Source organism: Culex quinquefasciatus, chromosome 3, assembly GCF_015732765.1.
Source record: "Culex quinquefasciatus strain JHB chromosome 3, VPISU_Cqui_1.0_pri_paternal, whole genome shotgun sequence".
Classification (NCBI taxonomy): Eukaryota; Metazoa; Arthropoda; class Insecta; order Diptera; family Culicidae; genus Culex; species Culex quinquefasciatus.
In genome coordinates, this window is record NC_051863.1 from 200,529,092 (window position 1) to 200,545,498 (window position 16,407).

Sequence of the window (16,407 nt, forward strand, 5' to 3'; positions counted from 1 at the left end):
CCACCGAGCCGACGAAACCAAAACAACAACAAAAAACCATGATCGTAATCCAAAGACCCTCCAAAGACTCCTCTAGGGGTCTTCTGTGTGACGGATTACCTTTCACGGAACGACAGCCACCATCGGGGAGTTAAAGTGAGTTGAGTTGAGCAAAGTGAAACAAAGCAACAGCGCACACAAAAAAAAGCACCCCCGATTGATCGATGACGGAGGACAGCGGATTAGGTTTAATGCCTTTTGAAAGTCAAAATTAAGACCTTTAAACCCGAGAGTGCGAGCTGAGCTGTGATAATTTACGTAATATTGGATTGAGTTGCTTCTTGCTTGGATGTTTGAAGCGATGGTTGGATGGTCTTGGTTATTGCACACTGTCAAAAGTACCAACACAATTTTTGGTGGATTTTAGTTCTAATAAACTAAAGTTTAATTGTTTTGTATTGTTCTAAATCTTATTTTTATTTAAGGTTAATGAATCATTCCTAAGTATTGTTTTGTGTCTTGTGTATTTTGTGGGGTTCTTTATACCTGTTTCGTTTTGCTTGTTTGTATGCTACAACATAAAATTATTTGCATAGTCCATGGCATAGTGGGTCTCGTGGCGCAGGGGTAGCGGCTTCGGCTGCCGATCCCGATGATGCTATGAGACGCGGGTTCGATTCCCGCCTTATCCACTGAGCTTCTATCGGATGGTGAAGTAAAACGTCGGTCCCGGTTTCTCCTGTCTCGTCAGAGGCGCTGGAGCAGAAATCCCACGTTAGAGGAAGGCCATGCCCCGGGGGGCGTAGTGCCAATAGTTTCATGGCATAGTATAATAAACTCTCATTTAATATCACCAATGTTTTCAGCTGAGACCATATTTTAGTTCAACAATTTAATTTAAAATTAATTTATTAAAAGATGAAAAATCGGAAAAAAAAATCCCCGACCATCTTCCATTTTCGTCAAAATTTGTTTTAAGGTATAATTTTGATCATGAATCCAGAAACCATATTTCCATATCTCGTGATAGAGAAGAGGTGATAGATTTCCGGACCTAACACAGCGTAGCGGCAAAAAACGGGTCTGATTAATTTGGCCAAAAACCCATCCTGCAGTTTTGAGCCAAATAGCAACACTGTTATTTGTTTCTTTTATTTTCATATGGAACTGCTGTTTATTAATGGAGCCTAACATTTCAATATGGCGCATAACTTTTGTAAACACTCAAGTGACTGTTCAAATAAGGTGTGAGAGGGATACACTCTTGTTAGTGCAGTGGAAGGCACAATATTCAGTATTTATTAGTGTTGATAAAAACTTTAATTCTAATGAAATAGAATTCGTAAGTTTCATCCAATCAAATTTTGAATTAAATGTGTTGTTTGAATATGCACTACACACATTAAATGTAATGAATTATAAAGAGCTGTTGTTGTGTTTCAATTTATATTATGTTTGAATGATTCATCAATTTAATACTACATTTAAATTGCTGTTTGGCAAATATTACTGGCTATTTTTGTAATTTTTGTTTAAGATTTCAAAACTCTAGTCGCATTTACGTTTAAAAGTATCCAATTGATTTGTATTTCCTTTTTTTTGCTTTCTATTTTATTTTGAATGCTATTCACAAATAATTAATTATTGACAAATCAACCATGAAATCATAACCCGAACACACAAAGTTCAACTTCTTCTTAACTTCTTGAAGTTTCAAGCATTCTTATTTCCCCAACCTCCACTAATCCGCTTCCTCACACGATGCCGCGTGACTTGTAGCTCCGTTTCCGGTTCAACGTCCACCCGTCCGTCTATCCGGCGGTAGCAGAAGGCAACAAGGCAAAGCAAAGCAAAATTCAAATCACAACAAATCGACTGCCATCGACGTCGTCGTGCTGCACTCGTTTCTCTCCATTTCTCCCCAGACAGTTCGAGTCGAGTCGTTCGCATATTTGTACCCACTTCCATTTATGGCTGAACAGTACGTTAGCCGATCCCCCTACAACCAACCACAGGGTCCTTGGAAGTGCTTCGCGCGATCATCTTCCAGAATCTTCCTCTTTTTCTAGGAACTGCATGCAACACATAGTACGAACACCAGGTAGATTTCAACGGAGCTGCCAGTTGAACCGCGAGGATCCCTTTGGCGTACGGTATGACGATGAGACCTGCAAAGCAAGAGATTCTTCGAAGGACGGTACAGGGCGCGAGGGAAAAATGAATGAAACGCATGTGCAATGCTCAACCCTTGGGTAGATTTTTTCCCTTTTCTCTCAGTGAACTCCCTGGTGTGGAAAGCATCAGAAGATCGCACTACACTCTCTTGGAGAGTGGAATATCCCAAGACCCAACCAGCAGAAGTAGCTCACGTTTTTGTGGTGAGAACTTGGAATGGAAGAAATGAAGAAAGCAGCAGGGGGAAAATTCCGGCAGTCGTCGTCGTCGACACTCACAGTATGCAGTTAATAAACATAAATATGTGTACAAACATAACAATCATTACTATAATACTTATTGGTTAAACAGCTGTAAATGGAGATGAAAATAAACTTTCTACCTTTTTTTTTGGGTTGTCGGGAAGTGAGAATAAATTTTGATGCTTATACTATTCAGACAACGACAAAATTCAAGTTGGTAAATTGAGGTAAATTTTCAAATATTAGAAGCAGTTTTAAAACACACAAAACGTTTTGCAAAGAAATGAAAAAAACAGGTTTCACAAATTGTTCCCCGAATCACTTTGCAGACCCTCTTATAATACCAAGTTCGGTTTGACTGCACTTTGATCTGTCCGTCCACAAACGAGGATAAGAAAAAGTCGCTCAAAGATGAATATAGAAAGAGCAGGAGACGTAATTTGTGGCTGGATAAACCCCAGAATTTTTTCGTTACTTAACAACACCGAAAAAGAACGTCGTCGGTCCGATTCCAGAAGCAAAACAAAAAAATATATAAACTCGAGAGAGGACTGAAAACCCCGCGTGGACTAACGGACAGAACCGTCTTGAAAAAGTGGCGGCAGCCAGCATCATCATCTGTATAAATAAAATCAAATCAATCTTTAACGAGTCAAACAAAGAGCCACCCAAGGTCTGTGGGGGATTTTTCGCCTCTGCCGACTTGGCTCTCAACGCTGCTACCTTTCCCCTGTGCCGCTAGGCTGCCCTTGGGACCCCAGAAAGAAGCACCTTGTCTCTTGTGGATCTTGACTGGCCGGACGTACCGCCCTTCTGCTGGATCGGCTGGCCAGGCCAGGCCACACTATTCGTCGCTTTTATTGTTTCTTACGCTTCAACTGGCGAGCTGCCCTGCCTGGCTCCTGGCCTTTTTTCTCAGCTTTTTTGCGTCGTTGTTGTTTTTTTTGGAAACAAATTATTTTAGCTTCTTTAAACCCTCCTTATCGTCAACGGTTTGGTTTTCGATTTTTCGACTTTTGCCTTTTTACACGCTCCCGATATCAACGGTCCACGATCATCGCACAGCGGCAGCAGCCTCCTCTTTTGAACCGGACAGAGTTGGCATGCTTTTTGTGGCCACTCGGTAGGGTTGATGTAGTAGCGTAATTGTTTTTATTTGTGTCCAAATTGGACGATATGACAATTTTTGCCAATTATTCTATTCGATTTTTTGAAATTGATGTAAACGCTTCAGTTTCGTCAAGGTATGTGAGATTTGGGCTCCCTGAATTGGACAGGATTCAATTTTAGTAAATTTCCTGCCAATAAATAAAATTATAATATTCCGGAATGTATGCTATTTGACGATTTTTTATAAACTAAAACAAATATCAGCAATTTACTGTTGAAATTTCGTCTCCAACTATCGTAAACAATTGAACTAAAATTGCCCGTCTCAAACATGAATCTGAACTTCAAACACCTATATTGCAAATAATTTTTTATCAAAACTAGCATTTTTCGAATACACAATACCAAGTAGCCAACAGTACAACAACTTTCCGCTCATCAGTTTCTAGGGTATTTTACTAAACTGACATAAATTACCTTATTCAACTTAATTCCAGTTTTGTTTACGGCAAAATATTTTTTAATACAGATTTAGCATTTTTGTCTTTCTTACGAAAGAAAGGTTTAAGATTTGCTTTTAAAAAAACGCGTACCTCAGAAATCTTTTAAAAAAAGTACACGGCGGGAAATCATCCCAAAAAAAACCTGTTACTAATTTGAAGGTTTTGATGCACTTTTTCTATTGAATTTTTGCCCAAAATCCGGAACTCAAAGCCTGATTTTTGAGAGCTCTATTTCGGAAATACTTTTGCGATGTCTGTATCTGCTCTTAAAAATTGGTGTCTTTTATCATTGTAAAACTGCTCGTAAACCCCACAACTTTTATATTTCAGATTTGTAGCCGTGGGGTCGGAGACGAGCATTCTATTTTTCGATTCACAATTTAGGAGAAGTAAATGTGGTTAAAGCCATTTTTAGAGATATTTTTTGGACTATTTTACAGATAACACAGATAACACTTTCAAATTAAAAGAATTCAATTTCAAAGAAAAACTCATTCGAAAACATGCACCATAAACTGCTTGTGCCCAAAATTTGAAGCTTTTCCAAAATGTATTTTCAGAGATATACTGCCCATGATCGCATAAATGTCCCATATGCATTTTCGTCACTTTTGAGTTATTGATGCAGTTTGGTTCAAAATCGTGTGCTCTTTCAAAAGAGCCTATAACATCCAGTACTTTGTTCTAGAAATCAGAAGGAATTCCAGTTTTTTCGTGAAAACTTAACACGTAGCCTTATGAGTGGGACAAACTTGTTTAGCGTTTTTCTCAGCTTGCTGTTTTTGCATATGGGACATTTATGCGAACATGGGCAGTATAGCCATATTAGTGTCTCACGTCTTATTTTTGTCCTAGTTTTCCTATATTTTTTTTTTTGATTTTATGCAGAATCATACACTGAACATCAAATTCGAAGTCCCGGCATGTCGTCAAGTAGAATCATAAACGCCAGCACATTTACGCTTGCGCGTTTTACTCTGCACGTGAAAGTGTTTTTTCTGTCTTCTCATAATAGATCGACAAAGTAAAATATCGATACATATTTTTTAAGTTAATCATAGACTAACATTGAAGACTGAGTACCCTTTTTTTTAATAATGTGAATCCAATATTTTTTTAAATTAAATATAAATAATTCTCTTGCGACTTTAAGTTTTATAACTAAGGGAAAATTTTGACCAACTTTCTATTGCTCTTTTCTATAGCGAACGATGGGAAAGTTTTTACTATTTTTCAAGGATTTTATTTTGCCCATGCAATATGGTCTTCATACCAAAGCTTTTATAACCAGTTCAAAATTTGAAAATTGATTTTACAATTATTGTTACATTCCCAAGAAAAAAAATTGTTCGAAAATTTTCTAAGTATTATGGATCTGTATTTTTTTAAATTGATGGAGCTTTGGGTACATTAAAATATGTTTTAAATTCACTTTATTGGTTATTTTCACACTTGGATAGTGTGCCTGATTTTTTGCTATTTTTTTCTCAAATGTTGAACAAAGTTTGTAAGCCGTCAGCTGACTTTATAAATCATTCGAAAATATTAAATATTTAACTGTAACCAAGCAAATATTAAAAATGTATAATAAGCTTATCTGATCTTTTCATGAAGAATCAATTGCTTAAGTTTGGTAATGAAATGGAACATCCTTAACAAAACTGATCACTAAAATTTAAATGCCACCCTACAACCTCCAGCGTATCACTCCTTTGGGAGGTCTTTTTGGGGGCCCAACTCACAAACAGAGGCACACAACAGGCACGTTTTGGGTCGCGCGCGGCCCCGTCCAAAGAGAGCTGTTTGTTCGGTAATAAAATGACAAAATAGTGAGAGGTGATTTTGCGTGAAACAATCTGACCAACAAACAGCAACAACAACATGCCAGAAACCTCGCCAAGAGTTACGCAGATGAGAAAAAATCGACATTCAAATTTGGCCGAGGTACAATTTCCTAATCCAAGCGCAGCCTCGGTTTTCAGCGACTAATAAGACAACAAAAAAGTTACGTGCCTGTCAAAAAGTTTGAAGAAAAGGAAAACGAAGAAGAACGAAAGCTGTCGTTACCTTGTGCTGGGGCCTGGACCAGCGTGTGTGTGTATGTTGGTGTTGGTTGGCCCCAAGCACTGACTTTGTTGTTTTTGTGGTTGTTGTTGTTGTTTCTGATTCCAATGGTGTGGACATTCTCTTTTTTGTGTTTTTTCTTGGTTTTGCTTGCAAAGGGGGAGGGGTGAGTTCAACCACGAATAATGATGAGAAATTTGAGACCGCGCCGAAAACAAAAATTTAAGCCGTGGTTTAGGCGGAAAATTTCAAGGTAGCGTTTTGATTGATTCACAAGGAAAATAAATTTAAAGGAAGTGAAATCACAACTAGAAGATTAATGTTTACGTGTAAATGGTTATGATTACCAATACATCTTGAATTATATATTAAAACATTGAATTTATATGAGTCTATCAGGAATGAAAGAACTGCTCATTTAGCTTTACATGATTTTTACAGAAATTTGACACTCATATTTTACCCAAAAACATTCAAACTAAATATGTATTCCTCAAATGACATTAAAATTTTAGGTAAAGTTGTCAATAACTTGCAAATAGTTTTGATTTGTGTTTTTCCAGAGTCAAGGAAAAATGCTAAAAAATATTCGATTTAAGCAAAAAAGTCAACATGGAAATTGAAAAGAATCAGTTTATAAACAACAAAAAGAATATCGAAGAAGACATCTAGGATTGCATTATCAAAAGTAAACCAAATTCAGCATAAAAAAATAGAAAAAACTTCAAAAACGATGGATCATTTTGAAAAAAGCAAAAAAAAAAAATGTTTCACCTACTCCTACGAAACCGTTGATGTTTCTCAGTTAATTTACACGCAAATCATCCACACCAATCGGTGGATTTCATCTTACTCGACGAAACAAGTAGCACAGACAAATCTCCTACACGCCAGCATTAGCACTCGAACGCATGTAGGTTTTATAATTTAAATTAATTTACAGTTTCTTCAACTTTGGCTTCTCTGCCTCCACACACAGCTACACAAATACCGAAAAGTTTACCTTTTTGTATCTATTGCGAGAGTTGGCCCCAAATGAAACCCTTCCCCCCACCAGATTCTTCGCCATCAGAGGCAGAAAAAATAGTCTCTCCTAACCATTCCAAAATTCCACTGTTTTGGCTCTTCCTCGCCATTTATCCATTACACTCGTTTTCGCCAAATCTTTTTGATTCACACTCTTTTCTTTCCTTTCCTTCGCTCTTTCATTGTTTTCCACCTTCATTGAATGTGCCTTCTCCGCTGAAAGGTCCGGTTGTGAGTTTATTTTTGTTTTTGCACACGTTTACTTCCTACCCCCTTTTCTTGGTGAAGATGCTTGGTGGCAATACCTATGCGGTGATTACCCAATTTATTAAATGTTGATGATATTTTTTCTGGTTTTCTCGTTTTAAATATTTAAATGCAAACTAAATAGCCTTCATAATCCAAACCAAGGGTAGATAATACCGAAGATTCAAGATATTCAAAATAAATTATTTTTCAAATCTAGAGTTTTTTTATTAAAAGGTCCTATATGTGTTTCATATTTTTATGTTGTTGTTTATGTGTTTATGTGTTTATATGTTTCATATGTTTATAGGACCTATTGAAAAAACTCTAGAAATCATTCATGACAGAGTTGCATTGTGCCAAAAATGACTCTCTCTTCAATTACCATTAGGCTGGTACAAATATTATGAAATGTTTTTTTTTGCTTTGAATATAAGTTTTATGAAATACGTAAACGTAAAAAATGTTTTGAAACGCTAATTCGCGTAAAGTTGGTAGCTATAGAAATGATTTGCTTTTTTCTCATAGTAATAATATTTTCAAATTTAGGCATTCAGATTGTTTTGAAATAAGTGACATTAAAATACAAATCATAATCATAAAATAAATTTAATCTCTTTTGAAGTCACACCTGTATTAAGCCATTATGGTGTCATTTATAATATCTCGCTCGGTCTACACAGTAGTAGACCTTCAAGCATCCTCATTATGTCAGTGCACATCACCGAAACCTCAATAAGTCACCGATAGCTTTTTAAAGCCCGCTCAAGTTTTACTCGTCAATTGCCAAACCCAAAAGAAGCAGATCTCTGCTATCCTCCATCACTATTACCACTACTACTTCTGTTGCTATTGCAAAGACAGGTGCCAAAGCGTTAACGCCTGTTTCTGATGGATGACATCATTCTCGCTCTCGGCTGAGCCTAATAGATTAATTATTGATATTTCATAACCTGAAAAGCATCCGTGTGAGCAGCAACCAGCTCGCCTCTGTATGTGGGATTTAGGCGACAAAAACTGGTTGAAGAACATCGCTACTTATGGAAAGGCAGGCATCATCCGTTGTAGTCGCGGCTGTGAACTGGACGTTGGCTGGCTGGTTTGCTGGCAAGCCTCTAAACTTCCACCGAATAATTTAAATGTCGCACTCCGGTACAAATCTTCTTCTTCGAAGAGCACAGACAAATCTCCACGCCAAAGAAGACATCACCATTCGCGGGCCAACCTCCAGAAGTGGACAGAGAGCAGACACAATTTTTTTATATGTGGTCACTACTCGTCAAAAATGGTCACCCTCAACCACGCGGGGCGGGCGAAACCCACGAGGATCGATGGCCGCAACGACGACGATCTGGGAAGGCCGCCACCACTAAATCATCAGCATCTCTCTCTCTCTCCGTCCTCTTGGCATCATAATCATCGTGTGGGTTAGAATCCGAATCGCGGGAAGAATGCTCGAACACCATTCCGTTTGTTGTTGGCTATTCGGTGGTGACCAAGAAAACAAAACAGAACCATTGCTCCTGAGTGGAGGAGGAAGGCGGACTAAAATCCCGTGGTTTTCATTATAAACTATCAAAACAAATTTATTATAGCTAAACGACTCCTTTCGTGGGATTAGACTGTAAGCTGTTGAATCATTTTTGGACTCGGTTGAAAGATTGGAACGGCAATCTCTGTGACCAATTTAGCGAAAGGTTTTTATTATTTTAATTTTCGATTTGAGATACCAGATGGCATCTTAGTTAGAATTTCTTTTTATTATTCTTGTGAGCATTAAAAGGGTCAGCGTCCCAGATCAGCGATCGCGCGCCTTCAAAACAACTTGATTTCCATTCCCAACACCTTGGAATCTCCCACTCACGCTTGTTCCACTAAACGTTGACCGTTTGTGTCCATTTATCCACCGTAGCCGGCGAGGGTCCATTCGTATTCAGTTACTGTCCAAGATCAGCCAAGTGAGATGGACTCCCCAAGCGAGCGCCCCTAATCGGTGCCTTCTTTCTTACGCGCTTTCAAATCATCGAGCCAACATCATCATCATAGTCTTCATGACCATCATCTGCAACGCGGAAGATGACTGACTGACTGCCCACCAAACAACCGCGATCCCATCCCAGCTCTGCCCAAAGAAGACAAGTTCAAGCCGAAGACCTAGAAGCAGAAGAAAAAAAGAACCAAAAACAACCTAGACGAAAACGCGTTTCGACTTAACACATTCTGATCCCATCAAGGTTATGGAACAAACATAAAACGGTACCTCTAATTTCTTCAACCGACCACGAACTGTGAAATCACTCTCTCAGCCCATCATCTCTGGCCCCAACCACGTTCTACCCTCCTGGTCAAAATCTGGGAGAAGAGGCGTGTGCGCTCAACTACGACCACAAGATCGATCGTTCAAAGCAAGCATAAATCTCTCTAAACTCTCCAACACTACTACTGTACCTGGGCAGGTTCCTGGGTCTCTCTGGCTGGACCATGAATGAGATGACCCACACTCCACACACTCACATGAAGGAAGCAGAGGGTGAGCGCCTGTCTTTTCATGGAAAGATGAGAAAGATGATCACCTTTCCGTGGACGATCGGACGCAGCATATGAAACGGGAACTGACCATCCATGGGATGGTTTAAAAAGTTAAATAGTTAGTAGAACGGAACTGTTGGAATTTTTGTTTGCTCAAGTCCATACGAATCAATTGCACCCAAGAATAAACAACAATCTTTAAATCATTGTTACTAGAGGGTGACGATTCTCGAGATTTTCAATTTTCCGGGAATCGAGAGTTGTATTTTGCTATTTCCCGGGAATTCCCCGGGACCCGGGAGTTCTTTTTAAACTATGCAATAATGCCAATAATTTAACAGAAATGTATTAAATTTGTTTAGTAACATGTTATGTTATAAACTAATTCAGTTACAATTAATTCAAAATTATTCAATGAAACGTTAATTTAAGTAGCCTCGTTTTATAGTTCACAGTTCTAAATTTTGATATATTTTTTCTGAATTCTGAAGCTTTTTGCGTGAACTTGTTATTAGATTTTTAAAAATTTAAAATTAGCTAATATATAATTTCCCAGTATCTTTATTTTTGCAATTTTATAAATAACGACTCAAAACAACAATTTAAAATTGTTTTTCCTTCTTGGGCCAACTGTAAATATTAAATGAAGAAATATTAACAGTCATCCGGAAAACCAGAATTTTAACAATTGGCGGACCCAAACATTATAAAGAGATGCAGAGTTATTTTTGCAAAATGTTATTTAATATTGAGGTTGATGCTAAAGCCAATACTACTATTGACATCAAAAAGGAATTTACCTTGATACAGCGAAATTAACTTACTTAGAATAAAAAAAAACAAAATTATAAGGTTTGCTATGCTCGAGAGATGATATAGAAAATGAACTTATTTTAAAAATGCTTTTCCTTCTTAGAAATTGAAATAATATTTAAAAAAAAAACTTGAGTTTTTCATTTCTGGGGTGTACCTGCAAAGTATGCTTCAATGTAACTTTTGTTTACACTCAATTATAGTTATAAGAATTTTTTGAGAAGTTAAAATTTACACTTTCTAAATAAGAAGATTATAAAAGCATTAGTTTATTCGAACTTAAATATCGATCATTGAACACTCAATGTTCTGGACAATTTCGATTTTTCAAATGGTTTTCTGATTAGTTTATATAATTTGGCTTTCATATTTATGAGAATAAAATTTCCTGGGAGTCTCGACCAAATTTCCCGAAAATCGAGGGGTCCAAAAATGATCGATTTCCCGGGAATTCCCGCTCGTCACGCTCTAATTGTTACTATTTCAAAACACTTTTGAGGCTCTCATTTTTGTAACTTTTGTCATTTTTGAACAAAAAAACAGACTCTAAAATATTTCCATATTATTTTTTTCGATTTGGTAATTTTGATAATTCTTGAAATTTTTGTCATTTTTGTCATTTTTGTCATTTTTGTCATTTTTGTAATTTTTGTAATTTTTGTCATTTTTGTAATTTTTGTAATTTTTGTCATTTTTGTCATTTTTGTCATTTTTGTCATTTTTGTCATTTTTGTCATTTTTGTCATTTTTGTCATTTTTGTCATTTTTGTCATTTTTGTCATTTTTGTCATTTTTGTCATTTTTGTCATTTTTGTCATTTTTGTCATTTTTGTCATTTTTGTCATTTTTGTCATTTTTGTCATTTTTGTCATTTTTGTCATTTTTGTCATTTTTGTCATTTTTGTCATTTTTGTCATTTTTGTCATTTTTGTCATTTTTGTCATTTTTGTCATTTTTGTCATTTTGTCATTTTTGTCATTTTTGTCATTTTTGTCATTTTTGTCATTTTTGTCATTTTTGTCATTTTTGTCATTTTTGTCATTTTTGTCATTTTTGTCATTTTTGTCATTTTTGTCATTTTTGTCATTTTTGTCATTTTTGTCATTTTTGTCATTTTTGTCATTTTTTTCATTTTTGTCATTTTTGTCATTTTTGTCATTTTTGTCATTTTTGTCATTTTTGTCATTTTTGTCATTTTTGTCATTTTTGTCATTTTTGTCATTTTTGTCATTTTTGTCATTTTTGTCATTTTTGTCATTTTTGTCATTTTTGTCATTTTTGTCATTTTTGTCATTTTTGTCATTTTTGTCATTTTTGTCATTTTTGTCATTTTTGTCATTTTGTCATTTTTGTCATTTTTGTCATTTTTGTCATTTTTGTCATTTTTGTCATTTTTGTCATTTTTGTCATTTTTGTCATTTTTGTCATTTTTGTCATTTTTGTCATTTTTGTCATTTTTGTCATTTTTGTCATTTTTGTCATTTTTGTCATTTTTGTCATTTTTGTCATTTTTGTCATTTTTGTCATTTTTGTCATTTTTGTCATTTTTGTCATTTTTGTCATTTTTGTCATTTTTGTAATTTTTGTCATTTTTGTCATTTTTGTCATTTTTGTCATTTTTGTCATTTTTGTCATTTTTGTCATTTTTGTCATTTTTGTCATTTTTGTCATTTTTGTCATTTTTGTCATTTTTGTCATTTTTGTCATTTTGTCATTTTTGTCATTTTTGTCATTTTTGTCATTTTTGTCATTTTTGTCATTTTTGTCATTTTTGTCATTTTGTCATTTTTGTCATTTTTGTCATTTTTGTCATTTTTGTCATTTTTGTCATTTTTGTCATTTTTGTCATTTTTGTCATTTTTGTCATTTTTGTCATTTTTGTCATTTTTTCATTTTTGTCATTTTTGTCATTTTTGTCATTTTTGTCATTTTTGTCATTTTTGTCATTTTTGTCATTTTTGTCATTTTTGTCATTTTTGTCATTTTTGTCATTTTGTCATTTTTGTCATTTTTGTCATTTTTGTCATTTTTGTCATTTTTGTCATTTTTGTCATTTTTGTCATTTTTGTCATTTTTGTCATTTTGTCATTTTTGTCATTTTTGTCATTTTTGTCATTTTTGTCATTTTTGTCATTTTTGTCATTTTTGTCATTTTTGTCACTTTTGTCATTTTTGTCATTTTTGTCATTTTTGTCATTTTTGTCATTTTTGTCATTTTTGTCATTTTTGTCATTTTTGTCATTTTTGTCATTTTTGTCATTTTTGTCATTTTTGTCATTTTTGTCATTTTTGTCATTTTTGTCATTTTTGTCATTTTTGTCATTTTTGTCATTTTTGTAATTTTTGTAATTTTTGTCATTTTTGTCATTTTTGTCATTTTTGTCATTTTTGTCATTTTTGTCATTTTTGTCATTTTTGTCATTTTTGTCATTTTTGTCATTTTTGTCATTTTTGTCATTTTTGTCATTTTTGTCATTTTTGTCATTTTTGTCATTTTTGTCATTTTTGTCATTTTTGTAATTTTTGTAATTTTTGTAATTTTTGTCATTTTTGTCATTTTTGTCATTTTTGTCATTTTTGTCATTTTTGTCATTTTTGTCATTTTTGTCATTTTTGTCATTTTTGTCATTTTTGTCATTTTTGTCATTTTTGTCATTTTTGTCATTTTTGTCATTTTTGTCATTTTTGTCATTTTTGTCATTTTTGTCATTTTTGTCATTTTTGTCATTTTTGTCATTTTTGTCATTTTGTCATTTTTGTCATTTTTGTCATTTTTGTCATTTTTGTCATTTTTGTCATTTTTGTCATTTTTGTCATTTTTGTCATTTTTGTCATTTTTGTCATTTTTGTCATTTTTGTCATTTTTGTCATTTTTGTCATTTTTGTCATTTTTGTCATTTTTGTCATTTTTGTCATTTTTGTCATTTTTGTCATTTTTGTCATTTTTGTCATTTTTGTCATTTTTGTCATTTTGTCATTTTTGTCATTTTTGTCATTTTTGTCATTTTGTCATTTTTGTCATTTTTGTCATTTTTGTCATTTTTGTCATTTTTGTCATTTTTGTCATTTTTGTCATTTTTGTCATTTTTGTCATTTTTGTCATTTTTGTCATTTTTGTCATTTTTGTCATTTTTGTCATTTTTGTCATTTTTGTCATTTTTGTCATTTTTGTCATTTTGTCATTTTTGTCATTTTTGTCATTTTTGTCATTTTTGTCATTTTTGTCATTTTTGTCATTTTTGTCATTTTTGTCATTTTTGTCATTTTTGTCATTTTTGTCACTTTTGTCATTTTTGTAATTTTTGTCATTTTTGCCATTTTTGTCCTTTTTGTCATTTTTGTCATTTTTGTCATTTTTGTCATTTTTGTCATTTTTTCATTTTTCATTTTTGTCATTTTTGTCTAGCGGTCGTAAATATCAATCAAGTGAATGTGATTTTTTTTGCTGTTTCTTATGTTTCGTGTGCAGTCGTTTGTGCTTTTCAACTATTCTACATATTCAACAAATACAAAGATCTGTAAAATTTAATGATTTAAAATTTTAGAGCCTTTGTTCGAATCAGATATAAGACCAGGCCTTATATGTCATGTGGGCAAGATGGTAGGCACTTCTGATTTAATTTTTCAAAAACATATTCAGTGATGTAAATTTTTATAGTGTACGTAATTGAAATCAAATTGTTTAAATAATGAAAAACTAACCTTTGGATCATAAAACAAAAAATAAAACTCTTCTCATCTAACCTCTTCAAACTACTACTGACTGATTCGCTAATTCGACCACATCGACCCCCACGGGGCAAGTTGTTTGTTCCTCCTTCTCCTTTAGATCTAAACAGTTGCCACGGTCGGGCGCGCGCGCGCCTCTCGGATGGGTCCGTTCGGCGATCTTGGCGATCCACACGCTTTGCTGTGGCCATTCATCATCCCGAGCAGAAAAGGGTTCAACATTTCGTGATTATTTTCCTTCCACTTTTGTGGTGTTTGTGTAGGACATTAGACTTTCGGGTAGCATCATCTTCATCATTTTCAGCCTCCCGCTGCCCGGCACAGATTCGTGGTGTGGTGACCGACCACAAAAAAACGGGTTAGATGGACGAGGAGACGAATAAAGGTGCGATCGCTATGAGACTTTGGGAATGCTGGCACCGAAAATGCGCACCTCACGGTGAGAGATCCTAATTTTTATTGTTTTTTTGTCGACAGACAACATTCTTGGGATTGAGTGTGTAAGCTGATTTTTTGTTTGTTTCCGAAAGAGTTGATTATGATGTGTGTTTTGGCAGTTTTTAGATTTTTTGTTCTGTTTTTGCTGGAGGATTTTTTTTTATTTTTCGATATAAATGTTTTTTTAATATCAAATTGTAATTATTTTAATTGGAGACATTCCTAGATTCTATATTCTAACCGCCTGGCTTGTGTCAATGGCCTGGAGTTAAGAATGTCCCCTTGGGCTCACAACTCGATCGATTTGACTTCATATGACCCCCATTTGTCAATCGGGCACTTTCGTTGTGTGCGCCCGCGGCTGAGCCGGTTTGTGACTCATTTCGGGGAACACTCCCACGAAAATAGCTCAGTGACCCCTCGCAAACTGTCTTCGCCAGACACGGATTGATTCCTTGACAAACAACCCGAAAATGTCTCCATGCAAGTACAAATTTAGAACGAATTTCCTTCCTCGTTTTTGGCGGTCGCTGGAAAAGCTGGAAATCGACTGTTCATTTTCCCCCAGACAAAAACACACATACCCACAAACGGTTCGAGAGAAGACAACAAAGTGAGGGTGGAGATGCTGCATGTGCGCCAGAAAATGTGCATCTGCGTTTTTGTTGTTGTTGTTGTTTTTTTCGTGCTGCAATGAGATGAAAACGGCTATTTGTTGCGAGTGACAGCCGTTGAGCATCGCGTCACGTCGCGGAAGATTTTCCTCCAAATAACCAATACTTACTCAGTGAGACACAAACACACGCATAAAAGTATGCCCTCGTTCATGTGCCATGTTTTGCCTGTCTTCACGCTTTCTTTGAGATTTTCTGGTGCTCTTAATTAATTTTGTTACAACGCTGGTATAACTACGAGATGACAGCTTTTTTGGCTCCTTTCTTCTTCTATCCGACTGGAGGGGAAAGTTTTTGGGAATGATGAGAAAGAATGTCTCTTAATTTGGAGTTTCGATTATTTTTAGCTGTGTCGGTTTAGTGGCGGATGGCTCAAAACACTCCATATGCGTATATTTAAGATCTTAACAGATGAATCAATATTGGCCGATACAGATAAACGACATGCTTATTAATTGCTAACAGACGGTTTTACTCTACTCACTGGAAAAGTTACAATCGTAACTATTGTTTAACTTAAAAATTAGTAAGGTAAATATTTTGGTGATTCGACACAACCAATTCATAAAAATAACATAACCAATCTCACTCACAGATAATACCTAATTGAAAAAAATACGAATTGAAAAAGTTTTCAGCAAAACTGACGTTCTGACGAATTTAATCAATAATTGTAAATATTAATAGGTTCAAGCCAAACACACACACAATATTCAAAGAAAAAAAGAAAAAAAGAGAAACACAAAATAGTTTTAAAGGTTAAAAATCAGGCTAGACTAGAGATATATCAAGCAATTATCTCATAACAAAACTAGAGTTATTTTTCAAAGGATCCTAGTACCACGTTTATAGGACCTTTTGGAATAGTAAACTAGATTT